Here is a 23790-nt window from a genome sequence, read left to right as displayed (position 1 = left end):
CTACATGCGTTATTTGGAGTTTTTCTTTGTACTTGCAATACAGTCTTGCAAAACTCTGCATGCAATACTTCAATTGGATGTTTGTCCCATTTAGTAAATTCATTATTAGACAGCGGACCCCATACTTCACTGCCATATAGAGCAATTGGTTCTATAACTGATTGAAAAATTTTGAGCCAGATTCTAATTGGAATTTCAATTTTGATGTTCCTTTTAATGGCATAGAATCTCTCTCTCTCTCTCTCTCTCTCTCTCTCTCTCTCTCTCTCTATCTCTCTCTCTCTCTCTCTCTCTCTCTCTCTCTCTCTCTCTCTCTCTCTCTCTCTCTCTCTCTCTCTCTCTCTCTCTCTCTCTCTCTCTCTCTCTCTCTCTCTCTCTCTCTCTCTCTCTCTCTCTCTCTCTCTCTCTCTCTCTCTCTCTCTCTCTCTCTCTCTCTCTCTCTCTCTCTCTCTATCTCTATCTCTATCTCTATCTCTATCTCTATCTCTATCTCTCTCTCTCTCAATTCAATTCAATTTTTCAATTCAAGGGGCTTTATTGGCATGGGAAACATGTGTTAACATTGCCAAAGCAAGTGAGGTAGGTAATATACAAAAGTCAAATAAACAATAAAAATGAACAGTAAACATTACACATACAGAAGTTTCAAAACAATAAAGACATTACAAATGTCATATTATATATATGCAGTGTTGTAACAATGTACAAATGGTTAAAGCACACAAGTTAAAATAAATAAACATAAATATGGGTTGTATTTACAGTGGTGTTTGTTCTTCACTGGTTGCCCTTTTCTTGTGGCAACAGGTCACAAATCTTGCTGCTGTGATGGCACACTGTGGAATTTCACCCAGTAGATATGGGAGTTTATCAAAATTGGATTTGTTTTCGAATTCTTTGTGGATCTGTGTAATCTGAGGGAAATATGTCTCTCTAATATGGTCATACATTGGGCAGGAGGTTAGGAAGTGCAGCTCAGTTTCCACCTCATTTTGTGGGCAGTGTGCACATAGCCTGTCTTCTCTTGAGAGCCATGTCTGCCTACGGCGGCCTTTCTCAATAGCAAGGCTATGCTCACTGAGTCTGTACATAGTCAAAGCTTTCCTTAAGTTTGGGTCAGTCACAGTGGTCAGGTATTCTGCCACTGTGTACTCTCTGTTTAGGGCCAAATAGCATTCTAGTTTGCTCTGTTTTTTTGTTAATTCTTTCCAATGTGTCAAGTAATTATCTTTTTGTTTTCTCATGATTTGGTTGGGTCTAATTGTGCTGTTGTCCTGGGGCTCTGTGGGGTGTGTTTGTGTTTGTGAACAGAGCCCTAGGACCAGCTTGCTTAGGGGACTCTTCTCCAGGTTCATCTCTCTGTAGGTGATGGCTTTGTTATGGAAGGTTTGGGAATCGCTTCCTTTTAGGTGGTTGTAGAATTTAACGGCTCTTTTCTGGATTTTGATAATTAGTGGGTATCGGCCTAATTCTGCTCTGCATGCATTATTTGGTGTTCTACGTTGTACACGGAGGATATTTTTGCAGAATTCTGCATGCAGAGTCTCAATTTGGTGTTTGTCCCATTTTGTGAAATCTTGGTTGGTGAGCGGACCCCAGACCTCACAACCATAAAGGGCAATGGGCTCTATGACTGATTCAAGTATTTTTAGCCAGATCCTAATTGGTATGTTGAAATTTATGTTCCTTTTGATGGCATAGAAGGCCCTTCTTGCCTTGTCTCTCAGATCGTTCACAGCTTTGTGGAAGTTACCTGTGGTGCTGATGTTTAGGCCGAGGTATGTATAGTTTTTTGTGTGCTCTAGGGCAACGGTGTCTAGATGGAATTTGTGGTCCTGGTGACTGGACCTTTTTTGGAACACCATTATTTTGGTCTTACTGAGATTTACTGTCAGGGCCCAGGTCTGACAGAATCTGTGCAGAAGATCTAGGTGCTGCTGTAGGCCCTCCTTGGTTGGTGACAGAAGCACCAGATCATCAGCAAACAGTAGACATTTGACTTCGGATTCTAGTAGGGTGAGACCGGGTGCTGCAGACTGTTCTAGTGCCCGCGCCAATTCGTTGATATATATGTTGAAGAGGGTGGGGCTTAAGCTGCATCCCTGTCTCACCCCACGACCCTGTGTGAAGAAATGTGTGTGTTTTTTGCCAATTTTAACCGCACACTTGTTGTTTGTGTACATGGATTTTATAATGTCGTATGTTTTACCCCCAACACCACTTTCCATCAATTTGTATAGCAGACCCTCATGCCAAATTGAGTCGAAGGCTTTTTTGAAATCAACAAAGCATGAGAAGACTTTGCCTTTGTTTTGGTTTGTTTGGTTGTCAATTAGGGTGTGTAGGGTGAATACATGGTCTGTTGTACGGTAATTTGGTAAAAAGCCAATTTGACATTTGCTCAGTACATTGTTTTCATTGAGGAAATGTACGAGTCTGCTGTTAATGATAATGCAGAGGATTTTCCCAAGGTTACTGTTGACGCATATTCCACGGTAGTTATTGGGGTCAAATTTGTCTCCACTTTTGTGGATTGGGGTGATCAGTCCTTGGTTCCAAATATTGGGGAAGATGCCAGAGCTAAGGACGATGTTAAAGAGTTTTAGTATAGCCAATTGGAATTTGTTGTCTGTATATTTGATCATTTCATTAAGGATACCATCAACACCACAGGCCTTTTTGGGTTGGAGGGTTTTTATTTTGTCCTGTAACTCATTCAAGGTAATTGGAGAATCCAGTGGGTTCTGGTAGTCTTTAATAGTTGATTCTAGGATTTGTATTTGATCATGTATATGTTTTTGTTCTTTATTCTTTGTTATAGAGCCAAAAAGATTGGAGAAGTGGTTTACCCATACATCTCCATTTTGGATAGATAATTCTTCGTGTTGTTGTTTGTTTAGTGTTTTCCAATTTTCCCAGAATTGGTTAGAGTCTATGGAGTCTTCAATTACATTGAGCTGATCTCTCTCTTTCTCTCTATCTCTCTCTCTCTTTCTATCTCTCTCTCTATCTCTCTCTCTCTCTATCTCTTTCTTTCTCTCTTTCTCTCTATCTCTCTCTCTCTCTATCTCTTTCTTTCTCTCTCTTTCTCTCTATCTCTCTCTCTCTCTATCTCTCTCTCCCTCTCTCCCTTTCTCTCTCTCTCTCTCTCTCTCTCTCTCTCTCTCTCTCTCTCTCTCTCTCTCTGTCTCTCTCTATGTCTCCCTCTATCTCTCTCTCTCTATGTCTCTCTCTCTCTCCTCCCCCCCTCTCGATCTCTCTCGATCTCTCTATCTCTCTCTCTCTCTCTCTCTCTCTCTCTCTCTCTCTCTCTCTCTCTCTCTCTCTCTCTCTCTCTCTCTCTCTCTCTCTCTCTCTCTCTCTCTCTCTCTCTCTCTCTCTCTCTGTGTCTCTCTCTCTCTCTGTGTCTCTCTCTCTCTCCCTCTCTCTCCTCTCTAACTGCCTGATGATGACATGGTCATTGTGGTGTCATGTGTTACTGGAGTGTTATTGTGTTTCACTGCTCCACTCGCATAGTGTTTTTCAGTCTATAGTAACGGGCAAGGTGATTGTTTTGCGGTTTGTCTAAATTACGTTATTTACGTTGACATTTGTCGAACTGAAAATGGCTCTTGACAATTCATTAGCCCTACACCCCATTCATTAAGACAGCACGAGAGCACATTATCACGAGTTCAACAAAGAGTCTAGTGAGAGTCCTTTCCTCTCCACGTTCATCTTTTGTCCTGTGTCTGTCAGGTCTGTGTTTGTGGACCTTCTGCTGCTGCTGACAGATCAACAGGAAGCCATTTGTAAGAGGGGGGCTGTTGAGCATCACTGTAGTCACGACAACGCTTACCCAATTACTGGCTAGGCTTGTTCCATCTCTCTCTCTCTCTCTCTCTCTCTCTCTCTCTCTCTCTCTCTCTCTCTCTCTCTCTCTCTCTCTCTCTGTCTGGACTACATGATCCTTTCTCTCATTGTCTCTGTTCGCTTACTCTTTCTATTAACCCTAGTAGGTCTGTGGTTTTCATGCAACAGGAGTGGGGAGGGTTGACTGTGCGTACTGTGATACCACACCTCAGGAAGGCGTGTGTGTGTGTGTGTGTGTGTGTGTGTGTGTGTGTGTGTGTGTGTGTGTGTGTGTGTGTACGCCAGCTGAGCACACTGTGTCCTTTGGTGAGCGGTCATGTCTCGGTCACAAACAGCATCAGACAACCCGGTCAGCCAGGTCAGTATGTCCTGGTCCTGAAGCGGCGAGACATGTGACTGTAACATTGATCTAAAGAAGCCAGGCCAGGATGCTCCTTTTCCAGCACAGGTCTGTTATACAGTATCTCCTAATAGAATAAGGAAGTGGATTGGACACTCACAGGGTTTATGGTCTCATTCAGTTGACATGGAGGAGACAGAGTGTTTGTGTTTTCTGTTGTTGTGCCTGCTTACTTCCGTGCACGGGTGTGTGTTTGCACGCCTGTGCTTGTGTGTGTGTGTCTATGCTTGTGTTTGTGTGTGTGTGTGTGTCTATGCTTGTGTTTGTGTGTGTGTGTCTATGTTTGTGTTTGTGTGTGTGTGTGTCTATGCTTGTGTTTGTGTGTGTGTGTGTGTGTCTATGCTTGTGTTTGTGTGTGTGTGTGTGTGTGTGTCTATGCTTGTGTTTATGTGTGTGTGTCTATGCTTGTGTGTGTGTGTGTGTGTGTGTGTGTGTGTGTGTGTGTGTGTGTCTATGCTTGTGTTTGTGTGTGTGTGTGTGTGTGTGTGTGTGTGTCTATGCTTGTGTTTGTGTGTGTGTGTGTGTGTGTCTATGCTTGTGTTTGTGTGTGTGTGTGTGTGTGTGTGTGTCTATGCTTGTGTTTGTGTGTGTGTGTGTGTGTGTGTGTGTGTGTCTATGCTTGTGTTTGTGTGTGCCCGCCTGCCTCTGTGTGTGTATGATTCACGTGTCCCTTGGCAGTCCTCCTGCTTCATTGAAGCCCTCGAGCTGAATGGAGAGAGGGCAGTCCTCCAGACCCTCCAGCAGAGCGCCCAGCTGCCCAGCAGCCCCACCTAGGGCTCTCCACTCTGGGCTCAGCCCGCTGACCTGTCACCTGCTGCCCTGGAGGTCAGTGTCCTGGGGTGATAGTGCTGCACGCTAGTTAGTGATGCTGTTTCATCTCTGGCTGTGTGCTGGCTATTTGGAATGGCCAACACGCAATAAAGATCTAAAGTCAGACTTACTGGAGCTACAGCCATGTTAGGATAATACACTTCAACAAATGACCATTCATTTAACAAGTCCTTTAAAATGATATACAACCACATACTGCAGCCACACACCTACCAGTTAGCAAAAGAGGTCAACTTTGAGCACTTTAATCTCTTGAATGTTTTGACATTCGGGTCCAAAAAGTCACTTTCTGAGTACTCCTACGATGGGCAAATATGTATGGAAGATTTTGTTCAAATCAAAAGTGGTGCTGTCAAAAAGTGATTGAATTCAAATGGATTTACCCAACACTGAATTCAGCAGCCTGATCACTTGAAATAGACTTCGATTTCGGACGTTTGAAAAGGTCCCCAAAATGTTAATATATGCCTTCCTCGGCGCGCACAAACATTTTTGAAAAACAAATGCCCAGCACTGAGCGCAAACTCATGATGCTCGGAGCATGCAGCTTAGACCTCAGTTCACAATGCTCTATCAAGCCGTGAGAATACCTGAAAACAGTTGATGGAAACAGTGCCTTGTTTTTAATTATTTTGTTTTAAGACCACCCCAAACCATAGCCCTAACCTTAACCACTCGGAATTAATGCCTAAACTGTTAACCTTTAATTTGTTTCTGTTTAAATCCTGTAACCACGAGGGATATAACCCTGTAACCACGCAGAATTAATGAGTCAAAATTAGACGTTCATCGATAATACGGGGAACTCCGAGATCTTGTTGGAATTCAGTGTGTCACTGAGTCTAGGCAAAATGCCTCATGGTTTATGCTTATTTAAACCATCGATGTTGTGTAAATGTTGTGACAGTCAGTCATAGTCACAGTAGCCTTGAGCGGCTAGCTACACATGTGCTGTAGAAACATCATTTTGATTTTGGCGATTTTGTGGTTCAACTTTTCAAGCATCACCATTAGTAAGCGATGTGTACTTGAATGCGTAGACACCTGTTATGTCATGCTTATAAGGGCTTGTAAAGTGTTATAAAGCTTGTATGTATGCCAATTCTGAGCGTGACTAGAGCTCTTGTGGTTCACGTGGTCACACAGCGTACTTGTAATTATCCTTCAGTCCTCTTGTCCCGTTATCAGGCCACACAAACACATCTCCTAACCCTGTTGTTAGCCCCTCTCTGTACAGGTGAGCGATACTGGGAGAGAAACAACGGCTTCTGGGACATACTGTTTCTCACGGCGTGTTCCGCTCCATGGGTCCACGCCGTGTTAAACACCCTGCTGTTAGATAGTGCTCCAAATGTAGGTCTTTCTCACTTCTCCATCTCTGTTCTCTTTATAGCTTGTTTTCCATGATCATGTCTCGATTCTTTCTCACTTCTCCATCTCTGTTCTCTTTATAGCTTGTTTTCCATGATCATGTCTCGATTCTTTCTCACTTCTCCATCTCTGTTCTCTTTATAGCTTGTTTTCCATGATCATGTCTCGATTCTTTCTCACTTCTCCATCTCTGTTCTCTTTATAGCTTGTTTTCCATGATCATGTCTCGATTCTTTCTCACTTCTCCATCTCTGTTCTCTTTATAGCTTGTTTTCCATGATCATGTCTCGATTCTTTCTCACTTCTCCATCTCTGTTCTCTTTATAGCTTGTTTTCCATGATCATGTCTCGATTCTTTCTCACTTCTCCATCTCTGTTCTCTTTATAGCTTGTTTTCCATGATCATGTCTCGATTCTTTCTCACTTCTCCATCTCTGTTCTCTTTATAGCTTGTTTTCCATGATCATGTCTCGATTCTTTCTCACTTCTCCATCTCTGTTCTCTTTATAGCTTGTTTTCCATGATCATGTCTCGATTCTTTCTCACTTCTCCATCTCTGTTCTCTTTATAGCTTGTTTTCCATGATCATGTCTCGATTCTTTCTCACTTCTCCATCTCTGTTCTCTTTATAGCTTGTTTTCCATGATCATGTCTCGATTCTTTCTCACTTCTCCATCTCTGTTCTCTTTATAGCTTGTTTTCCATGACCATGTCTCGATTCTTTCTCACTTCTCCATCTCTGTTCTCTTTATAGCTTGTTTTCCATGATCATGTCTCGATTCTTTCTCACTTCTCCATCTCTGTTCTCTTTATAGCTTGTTTTCCATGATCATGTCTCGATTCTTTCTCACTTCTCCATCTCTGTTCTCTTTATAGCTTGTTTTCCATGATCATGTCTCGATTCTTTCTCACTTCTCCATCTCTGTTCTCTTTATAGCTTGTTTTCCATGATCATGTCTCGATTCTTTCTCACTTCTCCATCTCTGTTCTCTTTATAGCTTGTTTTCCATGATCATGTCTCGATTCTTTCTCTTTCTCCCTGCGCGAAAACAACAAGGGGCTCTCTATTTCCCTCTAAAACCCTGATGTCGGACTCGTCTCTCCCCTCTATCCTCCTCCGGCTCTCACCCTCCCTCATTTTAGGCTACCCCCTCCCTCTGTTCTTTTATTCCCTCTCTCTCTGTCGCTTTAAATATTTAAACAGCTCAATTAGCGTGGTACCTGATGCCAATGAGACAAGGGGCCTTTTATGTTCAACCATCTGTCTGTGTGTGTGTGTGTGTGTGTGTGTGTGTGTGTGTGTGTGTGTGTGTGTGTGTGTGTGTGTGTGTGTGTGTGTGTGCGCGCGCACGCACGCCTTAGTTTCTTTGCTAGACTTGTATGTACTGTACAAGTAAACAAGCTTGGACACTCGGACACTGGTGGTCAGTCTCTTTGCCCCCAATGTGTTCCCTCTTCTCTATATGCAAACCCTTTACACAGAGCCCCATTGACCACGCCAATAACTTCTGGAGCCCACACCACAGACGTCAGTAGAGACGGAATGTGATACATTCTCCCTCCACCATTAGGGAAAACCCACTGTGGCTTTTAGACAGACCCACAGAGAGAATACAACCAGCTGTGTGTGTGTGTGTGTGTGTGTGTGTGTGTGTGTGTGTGTGTGTGTGTGTGTGTGTGTGTGTGTGTGTGTGTGTGTGTGTGTGTGTGTGTGTGTGTGTGTGTGTGTGTGTGTGTGTGTGTGTTGGGCTACAGCACATTGTTCTTTGTTTCTTTCAAGGACTCCAATATACTACTGTACATTTTTTCAACCATTTTAACCATGAATAACAATACACACTCCTGTCGATAGTACATTGATCTCACCAAGGGAATGAAATGGTCAAATGTGACACCTGAAACTAATGAATGTCTAGAGCTACAGTAATATAGTGATAATGACCATGGATTAGATATACAGTGCATTTGGAAAGTATTCAGACCACTTGACTTTTTTCCACTTTTGTTATGTTTAAAATGTATCAAATTGTTAGTTTTCCTTATCTACACACAATACCCCATAATGACGAAGCAAAAACAGGATTTTATACATTTTTGCAAATTTATTACAAATAAAAAGGGAAATATCACATTTACCTAAGTATTCAGACCCTGTACTCAGCACTTTGTTGAAGCACCTTTCGCAGCGATTACAGCCTTGAGTATGACGCTACAAGCTTGGCACACCTGTATTTGTGGAGTTTCTCCCATTCTTCTCTGCAGATCCTCTCAAGCTCTGTCAGGTTGGATGGGGAGCGTCGCTGCACAGCTATTTTCAGGTCTCTACAGAGATGTTTGATCGGGTTCAAGTCCGGCCTCTGGCTGGGCCACTCAAGGACATTCATAGACTTGTCCCGAAGTCACTCCTGCGTTGTCTTGGCTGTGTGCTTAGGGTTGTTGTCCTGTTGTTTTCCACGATCAAGATCACCTTTAACCCAGTCTGAGGTCTTGAGCAGGTTTTCATCAAGGATCTCTGTACTTTGCTCCGTTCATCATTCCCTCAATCCTGACTAGTCTCCCAGTTCCTGCCGCTGAAAAATATCCCCACAGCATGATGCTGCCGCCACCTTGCTTCACTGTGGTGATGGTGCCAGGTTTCCTCCAGATGTGATGCTTGGCATTCAGACAAAATAGTTCAATCTTGGTTTCATCAGACCAGAGAGTATTGTTTCTCATGGTCAGAGAGTCCTTTAAGTGCTTTTTGGCAAACTCCAAGCGGGCTGTCATGTGCCTTTTACTGAGGAGTGGCTTCCATCTGGGCTCTACCATAAAGGCCTGATTGGTGGAGTAGGGCAGTGATGGTGGTCCTTCTGGAAGGTTCTGCCATCTCCACAGAGGAACTCTGGAGCTTTGTCAGAGTGACCATCGGGTTCTTGGTCACCTCCCTGACCAAGGCTCTTCTCCCCCGATTGCTCAGTTTGGCCTGGCGGCCAGCTCTAGGAAGAGTCTTTGTGGTTCCAAACTTCTTCCATTTAAGAATGATGGACTGTGTTATTGGGGACCTTCAATGCTGCAGACATTCTTTTCGTAACATTCCCCAGATCTGTGCCTCGACACAATCCTGTCTCGGAGCGCTATGGTCAATTCCTTCGACCTCCATCACTTGGTTTTTGCTATGACATGCACTGTCAACTGTTGGACCTTATATAGACAGGTGTGTGCCTTTCCAAATCATGTCCAATCAATTGAATTTACCACAGGTGGACTCAAATCAAGTTGGAGAAATATCTCAAGGATGATCAATGGAAACAGAATGCACCTGAGCTCAATTTCGAGTCTCATAGCAAAGGGTCTGACTACAAAAACATAGTTTTTTTTGTTTATACATTTGCACACACACAAAAAAAAAACTGTTTTCACTTTGTCATCATGGGGTATTGTGTGTAGATTGACAAGGAAAATAACTATTTTGAATACTTTCTGAATACCCTATAAATAGCTTTCCCAGGTGCTCAAAGCTCTTTACATTACTCCCACTGACTGTGTTAATGAGTAGTGCGAACTAGCAGACAGAGATTGCTTTGGCCCTCTAGGCACGACTGGAGCTGTATGTGGACCACTGCTGCTCGTCCACTGTTGGTTGTTGACCTCGAGAGCGACAGAGAGAGACACTAGGGCACCAGGACTTGTAGAGTTAACCTTTATTAATAACCGGTCTGTTTCTATTAGCCAGATAAATGATACGTTTCTTCTGAATATCGCTCCTTTTAATTTGGCCCCTGAACCAAACAAAACCTGAGTCATCAGACGGGGTCAGAGTGGGAAAGCAGGAAGCGTTCTTCTGCTCCAGATCATCATTCTAATCATGAGATTTACATTTACATTTACATTTAAGTCATTTAGCAGACGCTCTTATCCAGAGCGACTTACAAATTGGTGCATTCACCTAATGACATCCAGTGGAACAGCCACTTTACAATAGTGCATCTAAATCTTTTAAGGGGGGGGGGCAGAAGGATTGCTTTATCCTAGGTATTCCTTGAAGAGGTGGGGTTTCAGGTGTCTCCGGAAGGTGGTGATTGACTCCGCTGTCCTGGCGTCGTGAGGGAGTTTGTTCCACCATTGGGGTGCCAGAGCAGCGAACAGTTTTGACTGGGCTGAGCGGGAACTGTACTTCCTCAGTGGTAGGGAGGCGAGCAGGCCAGAGGTGGATGAACGCAGAGCCCTTGTTTGGGTGTAGGGCCTGATCAGAGCCTGAAGGTACTGAGGTGCCGTTCCCCTCACAGCTCCGTAGGCAAGCACCATGGTCTTGTAGCGGATGCGAGCTTCAACTGGAAGCCAGTGGAGAGAGCGGAGGAGCGGGGTGACGTGAGAGAACTTGGGAAGGTTGAACACCAGACGGGCTGCGGCGTTCTGGATGAGTTGTAGGGGTTTGATGGCACAGGCAGGGAGCCCAGCCAACAGCGAGTTGCAGTAATCCAGACGGGAGATGACAAGTGCCTGGATTAGGACCTGCGCCGCTTCCTGTGTGAGGCAGGGTCGTACTCTGCGGATGTTGTAGAGCATGAACCTACAGGAACGGGCCACCGCCTTGATGTTAGTTGAGAACGACAGGGTGTTGTCCAGGATCACGCCAAGGTTCTTAGCGCTCTGGGAGGAGGACACAATGGAGTTGTCAACCGTGATGGCGAGATCATGGAACGGGCAGTCCTTCCCCGGGAGGAAGAGCAGCTCCGTCTTGCCGAGGTTCAGCTTGAGGTGGTGATCCGTCATCCACACTGATATGTCTGCCAGACATGCAGAGATGCGATTCGCCACCTGGTCATCAGAAGGGGGAAAGGAGAAGATTAATTGTGTGTCGTCTGCATAGCAGTGATAGGAGAGACCATGTGAGGTTATGACAGAGCCAAGTGACTTGGTGTATAGCGAGAATAGGAGAGGGCCTAGAACAGAGCCCTGGGGGACACCAGTGGTGAGAGCGCGTGGTGAGGAGACAGATTCTCGCCACGCCACCTGGTAGGAGCGACCTGTCAGGTAGGACGCAATCCAAGCGTGGGCCGCGCCGGAGATGCCCAACTCGGAGAGGGTGGAGAGGAGGATCTGATGGTTCACAGTATCGAAGGCAGCCGATAGGTCTAGAAGGATGAGAGCAGAGGAGAGAGAGTTAGCTTTAGCAGTGCGGAGCGCCTCCGTGATACAGAGAAGAGCAGTCTCAGTTGAGTGACTAGTCTTGAAACCTGACTGATTTGGATCAAGAAGGTCATTCTGAGAGAGATAGCAGGAGAGCTGGCCAAGGACGGCACGTTCAAGAGTTTTGGAGAGAAAAGAAAGAAGGGATACTGGTCTGTAGTTGTTGACATCGGAGGGATCGAGTGTAGGTTTTTTCAGAAGGGGTGCAACTCTCGCTCTCTTGAAGACGGAAGGGACGTAGCCAGCGGTCAAGGATGAGTTGATGAGCGAGGTGAGGTAAGGGAGAAGGTCTCCGGAAATGGTCTGGAGAAGAGAGGAGGGGATAGGGTCAAGCGGGCAGGTTGTTGGGCGGCCGGCCGTCACAAGACGCGAGATTTCATCTGGAGAGAGAGGGGAGAAAGAGGTCAAAGCACAGGGTAGGGCAGTGTGAGCAGAACCAGCGGTGTCGTTTGACTTAGCAAACGAGGATCGGATGTCGTCGACCTTCTTTTCAAAATGGTTGACGAAGTCGTCTGCAGAGAGGGAGGAGGGGGGGGGAGGGGGAGGAGGATTCAGGAGGGAGGAGAAGGTGGCAAAGAGCTTCCTAGGGTTAGAGGCAGATGCTTGGAATTTAGAGTGGTAGAAAGTGGCTTTAGCAGCAGAGACAGAAGAGGAAAATGTAGAGAGGAGGGAGTGAAAGGATGCCAGGTCCGCAGGGAGGCGAGTTTTCCTCCATTTCCGCTCGGCTGCCCGGAGCCCTGTTCTGATCAGATTCTCTGATCTGTTCATCTGAACATTTGATTTCTTTATTTATTAATGGACGGAAAATAATGAGTCACCGTTGTCCACTTTCAGAGGCCTGCGATCGTTGTGTGTATGTGTGTGTGTGTGTATGTGTGTGTCTACTGACTTGTCTTTGTTGACTAAAGGGAATTGCAGTATAAATCGCCCAGGGTGAATGGACCCATAAAGGGTTCAATAACCGGAAGATATCATGGGATGGGGTAACGTGTGTGTGCATGTGCATGTTTGTGATAAAGGGGTCGACCACACAGTTAATTATCACTTTGCCCCTGGCATAAAGTGAGCCCAGTTATTTTAGATCTGTCATCCTTTATACTGTCTATGCTGTATAAAACTCTGACGTGGGACTTGTCTCTCTCTCTCTCTCTCTCTCTCCCCCAATATATCTTCTTTCTTGGTTAAATCCTCCATCTATCTCACCTTCATAGTTAGAGAGAGACGCTAATAGCATAGACGACTCCTGCAGTCTAATTTTACCACTCTAGCTACAGCGTGAATCAGCCACTAACACAGCCTCTTAAACTCCGTTGCTGACAGACACAAACTCTTGGAGGAAGATAGACATGACAACACGTGGTTGTGATCACGACAAACAACCAATGCCTTTCTTCATCAAAACTCTTCGATGGACGCTCCAGCAGTCTCCCATAGCTCTATACTCTAAGCCACTGTCGCCATTTTCTGGCGTGTGTTGTGGGTGCTTTTGTCTCTTCTTGTGTGTGTTTCTGGGCGAAGCAACATAATCAGTCAGTCAAGAGAAAATGTGTTTGTGTATCTGTGTCCGTGCACGTGGGTAAGTGTGTCTCTGTTTGTGCGTATTTCTAAGTATGTGTGTGAGGGGGGGGGGGGGGGGTTGTGGTTGGAGGCGGGCTGTTGTTAGGTTAGCGACTTAGTGTGTTACTGGTGGGGTGGGGGTTATTGATTGGTTGGGTAAGGGTGTTCCGGAGCGGTTGATTGGGTGAGGATGGGCTGAGCGAGCAGTAGACAGACGGGAGGTGAAGAGGTCAAACCCAGACGCCACAGGGGGATTTCTACACCTTCACCCTCCAATCTGATTAAACAACACACTATAGCTTTCTTTACACCCCCCTCCCTGTCCCCCTCTCCTCTTGCTGCTCCTCTGTGACCCCCAGCCTACTCAAGACCCTGTTGGGGATATTTAACATGCCCCTATGGCCTCTATGCTTAGATAACTCCCACCCCCTCACACAACAGAATACCCAAACACACACATTCTTCGCACTAACTGCCCCTTCTACACACGCACGCACCCAGGACCCCGCACGTGTACACACACTCTCTCCTGAGAAACACACACCACACGCTCCCTCTATCTCTGGCCTGCCTGATCCCACGTCCAACCGTGGCAGGGTCGACCATAAGAACCACGTAATCCTCCCCAGCTGAGGGTCTGCCTCGGTGGGCTACATCGGCAGCTACGCCTCAGAGCGGTACGCATGGACGAGCCTGGGTGTGTGTGTGTGTTTGTTCGTGATGTGTGTGTTCATGCACGATTGACTTTGTCTTATATGTGCGAGTGTGCTCTGCATGTGCGTTCACGCATGGATGACGTGTGTGTTTGCACTTTTATGTCTTCGTCTATGTATGCGTGTGTGTGCTTGAGCGTGCTTGTGTGTAGATGCATTTTTGTGTCTTTGACTGGTTTTGGCTGTGTGTGTGTGTGATAGTGCATGCACATGTGTGAGTTTGTGTCAATGTGTGTGTGTGTGTTTGTCTGTCTCTTTCTATGTGTGTGTGTGTGTGTGTGGTGTGTGAACGATTGTGCACGCGTGTGTTTCTGAGCAAGTGGGGGGGGGGGGGGGCTAATGAATAATTCATGAGGTGGGCAGGGAGAAGGCAAGGGGGCGGCAGCAGATGGAGGATCTGTGTTTGTGAGTGTGGATGTGGAACGAGCCAGAGAGAGAGAGAGAGAGAGAGAGAGAGAGAGAGAGAGAGAGAGAGAGAGAGAGAGAGAGAGAGAGAGAGAGAGAGAGAGAGAGAGAGAGAGAGAGAGAGAGAGAGAGAGAGAGAGAGAGAGAGAGAGAGAGAGAGAGAGAGAGAGAGAGAGAGAGAGAGAGAGAGAGAGAGAGAGAGAGAGAGAGAGAGAGAGAGAGAGAGAAAAAAAAAAATAGAGTGTGAAAGAGAGAGGAGGGATCAGTCTTTCTGTAGCGTTATCAAATCAACTTGCCCTGTGGTCTGTTTCTTCCTGTGTGTGTGACTGGATCTGGAGGACAATCTGTCAGTCGGTTTTATTTCCTGGATCTGGATGTACCAGGGGGGACGTTTCGTGACATAACACTGAGCCCAGAGGACCAGACTAGGACTTCCTGTGATGGGGAAGCAGTATTCTCTCGGGGAGCACAATTTCACCTGGTCAGAAACCCTCCACTGATCGGTAATCTGTCTCTCTTCAGAGATGTGTGTTTGTAATTGTGTGTGTGTGTGTGTGTGTGTGTGTGTGTGTGTGTGTGTTGTGCTGTGCTGTGCTGTGTTGTGCTGTGCTGTGCTGTCTGTGCCCGGTGGAAAGATGCTTTTGTTAAAGTGCGCCACTATGTGTGTTTCAGAGGCTGTCATAGAGAGGGTAAGTGTGTGTGCTCTCATTTTGCCGCTGTGTATGTGTGTGTTTGCATATGGACTTTTCATTCATATTTCGATATCGCGGTTATGCGTGTTCACTCTACCGTGAACACGCATTCGTTCTTGGTCATGAAAGATCCTTACAATCCTACTTTGAGGAACGCTGACAACTTTCTTTTTTTTGTCCTACATTTTGTCCTGTGGTGTTTGTCTTTAACAAAAGCAAGTTGTTTCATTTTTACGAACCAGAGTGGAGCCTAACCAATCATCAAATCATTGATGCTGCCCAGGCGCATGTCTAGTTACTGCCTTCTCAGATTTGTCTGGTGCTCCGTTCTTAGAAGGATGTTCTGCCGTGTTCTAAGCTTTGCGAGGCAGAAAGGACACTCATCACGATCCATGCGCTAGTTAAAATGAGGAATAACAGTGTGTGCGGCGTCAATACTGCCACACGCACTGATTGGTCTGTCTGACACAGTTTGATTGCCGTTATTGATCATGTCTTTGGGACCACAGGCTATATGCTGCCTCTATCAACCATAGTCTAGTGTATATGTTGCTGCTGCCCATTGCCCGTCATACTCTGTCTCTCTAACAGTGGTCATTCATACTTTGTCTGTCTGTATTGAGGGATTGTGTGTTGCCTGTCTGGTGTGTCTGTGTCACAGGAGGTTGGTGGCACCTCAATTGGGGAGGACGGGCTCATAGTAATGGCTGGAACAGAGTACATGGAATGGTATCGAACTGATCAAATACATGGTTCCATGTTTGACACTATTCCATTCACTTCGTTCCAGCCATTATTATGAGCCGTCCTCCCCTCAGCAGCCCCCTGTGATCGGTGTATACTGTCTATGGCTACTCCATCTGCCTCGCAGATGGAGAAACCTGGTGATGCTATTGTCATACCACTCCCCCGCATGTGTGTGCACATGAGTGTGTGTTTCTGGGTGTGTGTGTGTGTTACAGTAATCTGCCTATGGCTTCTTGTCTCTCCCAGTGTGTTTGGCAATGTGGTGATGCTGCTGTCTTGGTGTTTGTGTGTGTGTTCTGTGATGTCAGCGGTGTTCCAGCGTCGAGCCGTTGTCAGACAGATGAGAGTTCTTTGTGTCAGAACTCTCCTTAGCTGACCGTTAGTCAGACACACACACACACACACACACACACACACACACACACACACACACACACACACACACACACACACACACACACACACACACACACACACACACACACACACACACACACACTGGGAAAGACAATGATTATTGGAAGAGACAAGAATCCATCAGCAGGTTAACACACACCAGAAAACAGACACACGAAAACAAAGACACGGAAACAGACACATGAAAAAACAGACACACGAAAACTGACACCCACGAAAACAGACACACGCACGAAAACAGACACACGCACGAAAACAGACACACGCACGAAAACAGACACACGCACGAAAACAGACACACACACACACCCACGAAAACAGACACACGCACGAAAACAGACACATGCACGAAAACAGACAGACGCACTAAAACAGACACACGCACGAAAACAGACACACACACGAAAACAGACACAAACACACACTTGTGCATAATCAAGCAGACATACCTACACACACATGCGCTCACATTTGTATGCATATACTAATGGTCATACTTGTCTGTCCATCAAACTCAAAAATGACGTTGATCCAAGGTAGGGTGGATGTTGCACATGGAGTGCTGATACCACCACCACAATCATGAACAAGCGCTGGTAATTGACAATGTCAATCCGGCTTCGGAATCATTCACAATCACAGGGTTCCCTGTCCTATGTTTTCCAATTCATCAAGTAACATGCAAAACCAAGAGCATGGCTGGGCCAGGTTTAGGACTGACATGGTAGATGGTTGTGTGCGCACTGCACAATGGGGTAGTGTGTGTGTCTCTCTGCGTGTGTGCGTGTGTGTGTGTGTGTGTGTGTGTGTGTGTGTGTGTGTGTGTGTGTGTGTGTGTGTGTGTGTGTGTGTGTGTGTGTGTGTGTGCTTGTGTAAGTGATCATTATTGTGTAACAGAAGGGTTCTTAGACACTGTGTGTGTGGAGGGTTATTGCGTACATTGGGAGTAGTAGGTCAGCCTATGGTACACAGTGTGAAAGTGAGGGAGAGAAAGAGAGGGGGGAGAGAGAGAAGTGGGGGAGAGAGAGGGGGGAGAGAGAGGGGAGAGTGAGTGGAGAGAGAGACAGATGAGGGAGGGGAGAGAAAGAGAGAGGAGAGTGAGTGGAGAGAGAGAGGTAGAGATAACGAGGGGATAGAGAGGGGAGAGAGAGAGAGAGGGGCGAGAGAAAGAGACAGGAGAGAGTGAGAGAGAGGAGAGAAAGAGAGCCTCATCCTTTGTTCCTAGGCGGTAGGAGGAAGAGGTTAATGTAGCCAGCGAGAGAGAGAGAGAGAGAGAGAGAGGAGGGGAGAGGCCTAATGGATACAGACTGCCTTTCACTGTTAATATTTGGACTGGAGCCTTCAAATCAACCTCGACCCCCCCCCCCCCCCCCCTTCTCTGCCCACCCTTCTCTTCATTCCTCCATGCCCCCCATCTCAACTACCCTTGGGGGCAGATGCAAACATATTCTCACTATAGGACTGGCCATTTTTCTCTTCAATAGACAGGGGAAAGAGACCGTGATGTCAGTCCAGTATGCATAGTGTCTGAGGTATACTGGGACTAGGCATGTTTTGTTCATGTGTTTATATGTCTGTGTGAGAGTTCACGTCTCTCTCTCTCTCTCTCTCTCTCTCTCTCTCTCTCTCAATTGCCTCCTCTAACCCTTTATTTTATCACCCCCCTCGCCACATACCCCTCCCCTTGTTTTCCCCCTCTCTATCCCTCCCTCTCCATCCCTGCCGTTCTAACCCCAGTTTTTTATGTAACAGATTTTTGCCGCTGACGACTCTCCTCTTCTGTCATATAAAGTTAAGCTTTTCACCGCGTGTGTGTTTGTGTCACAACACCCGCTAAGCGTTTCTGTCCCATCACGTTGGTTGCTTGTGTGTGTGTGTGTGTGTGTGTGTGTGTGTGTGTGTGTGTGTGTGTGTGTGTGTGTGTGTGTGTGTGTGTGTGTGTGTGTGTGTGTGTGTGTGTGTGTGCGTCTGTGCGTGCACATGTGTGTGTGTTGTCTGATAAACCCATCAGCAGAATAAAATAAAAAAACATATGCAACAAAAAGGCCAGTCAGAGGAAAAGCCCACGTTAGAGCTTTAACTGACCTCCTTACTGAATGCTCCTTACTGAATGCTCCTTACTGAATGCTCCTTACTGAATGTTCCTTACTGAATGCTCCTTACTGAATGTTCCTTACTGAATGTTCCTTACTGAATGCTCCTTACTGAATGTTCCTTACTGAATGCTCCTTACTGAATGCTCCTTACTGAATGCTCCTTACTGAATGCTCCTTACTGAATGCTCCTTACTGAATGCTCCTTACTGAATGCTCCTTACTGAATGCTCCTTACTGAATGTTCCTTACTGAATGCTCCTTACTGAATGCTCCTTACTGAATGTTCCTTACTGAATGCTCCTTACTGAATGTTCCTTACTGAATGCTCCTTACTGAATGTTCCTTACTGAATGCTCCTTACTGAATGCTCCTTACTGAATGCTCCTTACTGAATGCTCCTTACTGAATGCTCCTTACTGAATGCTCCTTACTGAATGCTCCTTACTGAATGCTCCTTACTGAATGCTCCTTACTGAATGTTCCTTACTGAATGCTCCTTACTGAATGTTCCTTACTGAATGCTCCTTACTGAATGTTCCTTACTGAATGCTCCTTACTGAATGCTCCTTACTGAATGTTCCTTACTGAATGCTCCTTACTGAATGTTCCTTACTGAATGCTCCTTACTGAATGTTCCTTACTGAATGCTCCTTACTGAATGCTCCTTACTGAATGCTCCTTACTGAATGCTCCTTACTGAATGCTCCTTAGTGAATGTTCCTTAGATAATGTTCCTTACTGAATGTTCCTTAGTGAATGTTCCTTACTGAATGCTCCTTACTGAATGCTCCTTACTGAATGTTCCTTACTGAATGTTCCTTAGTGAATGTTCCTTAGTGAATGTTCCTTAGTGAATGTTCCTTAGTGAATGTTCCTTACTGAATGCTCCTTACTGAATGTTCTTTACTGAATGTTCCTTAGTGAATGTTCCTTAGTGAATGTTCCTTCTAGATAACTGTTTTGTGTGTCACTGGGAACACAGGAAGGTAACTCTCATTACCTGGCAACCCCCTGATACAGCCAGGTAACCCGCAGCAACAGAAATGATGAAAGGAGGAAGGAATTGAGGAGGAGAGGAGAGGAGAAGGGGATGAATGAGGAGAACAGGAAGTCAGTCTTCTGTTCCCATGGGATGCGTATGTTGTGCCTGTGAGCCAAGTGCTTAACCTACATTACTCAGTCTGTGTGTGTGTGTGTGTGTGTGTGTGTGTGTGTGTGTGTGTGTGTGTGTGTGTGTGTGTGTGTGTGTGTGTGTGTGTGTGTGTGTGTGTGTGTGTGTGTGTGTGTTGTCCATATGTTGTGTATGTTTGTGTTATTTATACTCAAAGCCCCCTAGTATACGGCTGCTACTGTAAGACACACTATCAAACATTTACACTCCGTAGCATAGTCTACTGTAACACACATGCTAAAAGCCCCAGACAGCATGGTGATAACCTACATAGCTTCACTGACTGTCCAGATGTGTGTGTGTGTGTGTGTGTGTGTGTGTGTGTGTGTGTGTGTGTGTGTGTGTGTGTGTGTGTGTGTGTGTGTGTGTGTGTGTGTGTGTGTGTGTGTGTGTGTGTGTGTGTGTGTGTGTGTGTGTGTTTGTCGTGGATTGTAAATCTCTACTGTAAGGCTCTCTCCCTCTTTCTCTCTTTCTCTGTCTCTCTCTCTTTCTCCCCTTCTCTCTCCGCCCTCTCTCTCTCTGTCTCTATCTCTTTCTCTTTCTGATTGTGGCACATAGAGAGAGATTTATGTTTTAAGGTTAATAAAATTATGCATACTGTGGGGTTTGTTAAGGTTACACTTCTGCCTGTCTGTCTCTGTCTGTCTGTCTGTCTGTCTGTCTGTCTGTCTGTCTGTCTGTCTGTCTGTCTGTCTGTCTGTCTGTCTGTCTGTCTGTCTGTCTGTCTGTCTGTCTGTCTGTCTGTCTTGACACAAATACTGCTTTGCTAAATATCACAATACACCAACACCCCTCCTCTCCCTCTCTTCTCCACCAAACGTCTGAGGCTGAGACGGGACGCTTTATGAGTTTACTGTTGAGGTAAACAAAATACTGTAGATTGGTCTCCAAGACTGATGCTACCAGGGTACTCCTATGGTACTAATCTTAATTATGCTAATGACTGTGACATGGTGACCATAATGAAGGCTTTTCTTAGTGGTCACCTGTTAATGTCTTTGTCTGAGAGGAACCACAGCCAACGTTTAGCTTCTCTGTCTGTTAGGATGGGACGGGGGGAGACTTAAGTCTTAAGATGATATTGAAGTCAAACAGACAGTTAGCGTTAAGAAAGAGCAGCTCATCAGAATGCGCATATATTATTCCCAGCCGTCCCCCTGACTAACTGTAGCAGCCCCCCTCCTCCCGGCATCAGCAGACACACACACACACACACACACACACACACACACACACACACACACACACACACACACACACACACACACACACACACACACACACACACACACACACACACACACATAGACACCACTGCTTTCCTGTACACACACACACACCGTACTGCCAGGATTCGGCTGGGTCTCTGGAGCTGTGGACCTGGCAGTGTCGAATGAGCCTGCGGAAAATGAATAATTTTGGGAATAATGTTGATGTCTGTAGCAGTTGGAGTAAAGGAAATATAGCCTACCATTGTCTGTGAGAAATTCTCTTTTTGAATATAAAGTAAATGTTTTAAAATAATTAAAAGGTGCATAGTTCATTTGGATAGTATTTAGACCACTTGACTTTTTCCACATTTTGTTACGTTACAGCCTTATTCTGAAATTGATTAAATTGCTTTTTTCCTCATCAATCTACACACAATACCCCATAATGGCAAAGCAAAAACGGATTTTTAGAAATTTTTGCAAATGTATAATACATTTAGACTGAAATATGACATTTACATAAGTATTCAGACCCTTTACTCAGTACTTTGTTGAAGCACCTTTGGCAGCGATTACAGCTGTGAGTCTTCTTGCATATGAGGCTACAAGCCACTCAAGGACATTCAGAGACTTGTCCTGAAGCCACTCCTGCGTTATCTTGGCTGTGTGCTTGGGGTCGTTGCCCTGTTGGAAGGTGAACCTTCGGGCTGTCATGTGCCTTTTACTGAGGAGTGTCTTCCGTCTGGCCACTCTACTATTAAGACCTGATTGGTGGAGTGCTGCAGAGATGGTTGTCCTTCTGGAAGGTTCTATCATCTCCACAGAGGAACTCTGGAACTCTGTCAGAATGACCATCGGGTTCTTGGTCACCTCCCTGACCAAGGCCCTTCTCTCCCGATTGCTCAGTTTGGACGGGCGGACAGCTCTAGGAAGAGTCTTTGCGGTTCCAAACTTCTTCCCTTTAAGAATGATGTAGGCCACTGTGTTCTTGGGGATCTTCAATGCGGCAGAGCTCAATTTTGAATCTCATAGCAAAGGGTCTGAATACTTTTTTAATAAGGTATATCTGTTTTTAGGTTTTTATAAATTTGAAAAAATTCTCAACCTGTTATTGCTTTGTCATTATGGGGTATTGTGTGTAAATTGATGATATATATATATATATATATATATATATATATATATACATATTATACTTTTTTAAAATACATTTTAGAATGAGGTTGTAACGTAACAAAATGTGGAAAAAGGGAAGGGGTCTGAATACTTTCCGAATGCACTGTATGTACACAGATACTGTAGTATTTTAGCATTTGACGTTTGGTCTTACTCAACCCTGCTTTAGATTGTGTGAATTCCCATTAAAAGGCTACAGTCAGAATGTCTGGTAACCAGTTTACATGACATCTTCCCTGTGGTTATGCTACAGCAGATTGAGTGACTGCATAAACTATGTTATATATCCACAACAGTTTATCCAAAGCTAAACGCTTCAGACACATACATTCTAATGCATATTGGTGAAATTTGTCCAAGACAAATTACAGTTCGGGGACAATAAAGTTTATTTGATCTTATCTTATTTAATATTACCCTGTGTGCTTTTCCCTTTCGCCACTGTGTCAGTGGCTTCAGGCTTGGACTCAGGATTTGATTGGCTTTGGTGTCAGTCATCTGTTGTCTGGTCTGCAGAAAAGCAGCGTCAACAGAAGTAATCACATTTACTCCAGCCAGTCCTCCCTCCTCAGCTAGAACAAAAGCCTGCTCATAGACAGTGCTTTAGTGGCAGACTCAGAGGATGTGTCCCAAATGGCACCCTATTCCCTACATAGTGCACTACTTTTGACCAGAGCCCTATGGCACTATATTCCCTATAATATACGGAATACATGCCATTATAGTGCACTACTGTTGACCAGAGCCCAATGACAACATATTCCCTATATAAGTAGCCCATAGGGCTCTGGTCAAAAGTAGTGTGTTATATAGAGAATAGAGTACAATTTGCGACTCATGCTCAGACTTACTCTCTATTGTGTTCTCTATACAGGGCTCTCCTAGTACATCAACACTCAGAGTCTAACAGAACACTCAGTGAACGGAACTGATTACAATTACTGGAATTGGTGGCTCCATAAATACACAAGTACTTCCTGGTCTCTTAATGACATCATCTCTACCTCATCCCACTTTATCTTATTTGAGTTTACTGGCTGGTTGTGTGTGTGCTGATGATGGTGTGCTGTGAGTGAAAGACAGTGTGCGGCATAGAGTTGGATAGAGGGCTCTTCTTTGCCATAACGCATAGCTTCTGTGACAGCACGGGCAGCGTTGTGGCACATGAGCCGTCTATCAGGTAGAGGAGAGATGTGCCTAGTGGCCTTAATTAGCTCCGGGGGAGGAGTGGTGAGTGTGCCTTGGGGTTTGGTGAGGGGAGAATAGGGGGTAGGAGGAGGTTCTGGTGCTTGTTATTATTCCGCTGATAGATTTCTGAGCCTTTAATTAATGGATTTGTCAGCAGCTTCCAAACCGCTCACCCTATTTTTAACCACACACACATGGACACACACACACACGCACCTACACACAGGCACACAAACACAGACACACACACACACACGCACACACACACACACAGGAGGCTGCTGAGGGGAGGACGGCTCATAATAATGGCTGGAACGGAGTGAATGAAATGGCGTCAAACACGTGGAAACAAGGTGTTTGATGTATTTGATACCATTCCACTGAATCCACTCCAGCCATTACCACAAGCCCGTCCTTTAAGGTGCCACCAACCTCATGTGATGGACACACGTACACACGCTCACTCTTTCTGTTCGCACAGTCCACGCACACACACGCTCACACACGTGCACTCTAAATCACACCTTTTAACCACTTCACAACCATCGCAGATGAACATAATCACATGCACACACACACACACACACACACTGCTGTCAGTCATTTTAGCACCGTAGTCCCTGGGGGTTCTAATCACACCTCTCTTCTCTCTCTCTCCTCTCTAATCCCTGTCTGTTATCACAGAGAGAGAGTAGGGGGAGAGAGAGAGAGAGCCCTGGAGAGAGGGAAAAACAGACAGTATATCTGACTTGGAAATAGATAAGGGAGGAGTAAACAATAGAGAAAGAGACAGA

The 23790-nt window shown here is 45.4% G+C and overlaps 1 protein-coding gene across 19 annotated transcripts in view; it reads left to right on the top strand.

Annotated features, from left to right (window-relative positions):
* The window catches only part of LOC139563217 (neurofascin-like), a 156354-nt gene that overhangs the window by 43490 nt on the left and 89074 nt on the right, over positions 1-23790 (top strand). The window contains exon 1 of one of the 19 annotated variants that reach the window (XM_071381743.1): positions 14508-14779. The exons of 16 other annotated variants lie outside the window; for them this stretch is intronic. The gene's annotated coding sequence lies outside the window, so the exon portion shown is untranslated. Of the gene's footprint in view, positions 1-14507; positions 14825-23790 lie in introns of those variants that run through there. 2 more of the 19 variants (XM_071381725.1, XM_071381734.1) reach the window with 2 other exon arrangements.

The sequence above is a fragment of the Salvelinus alpinus genome, chromosome 2 (genome assembly GCF_045679555.1).
Source record: "Salvelinus alpinus chromosome 2, SLU_Salpinus.1, whole genome shotgun sequence".
In the NCBI taxonomy this organism is placed as follows: domain Eukaryota; kingdom Metazoa; phylum Chordata; class Actinopteri; order Salmoniformes; family Salmonidae; genus Salvelinus; species Salvelinus alpinus.
Note: the sequence above shows the minus strand (reverse complement) of the source record. Positions and strands in the feature narration are given on the sequence as shown.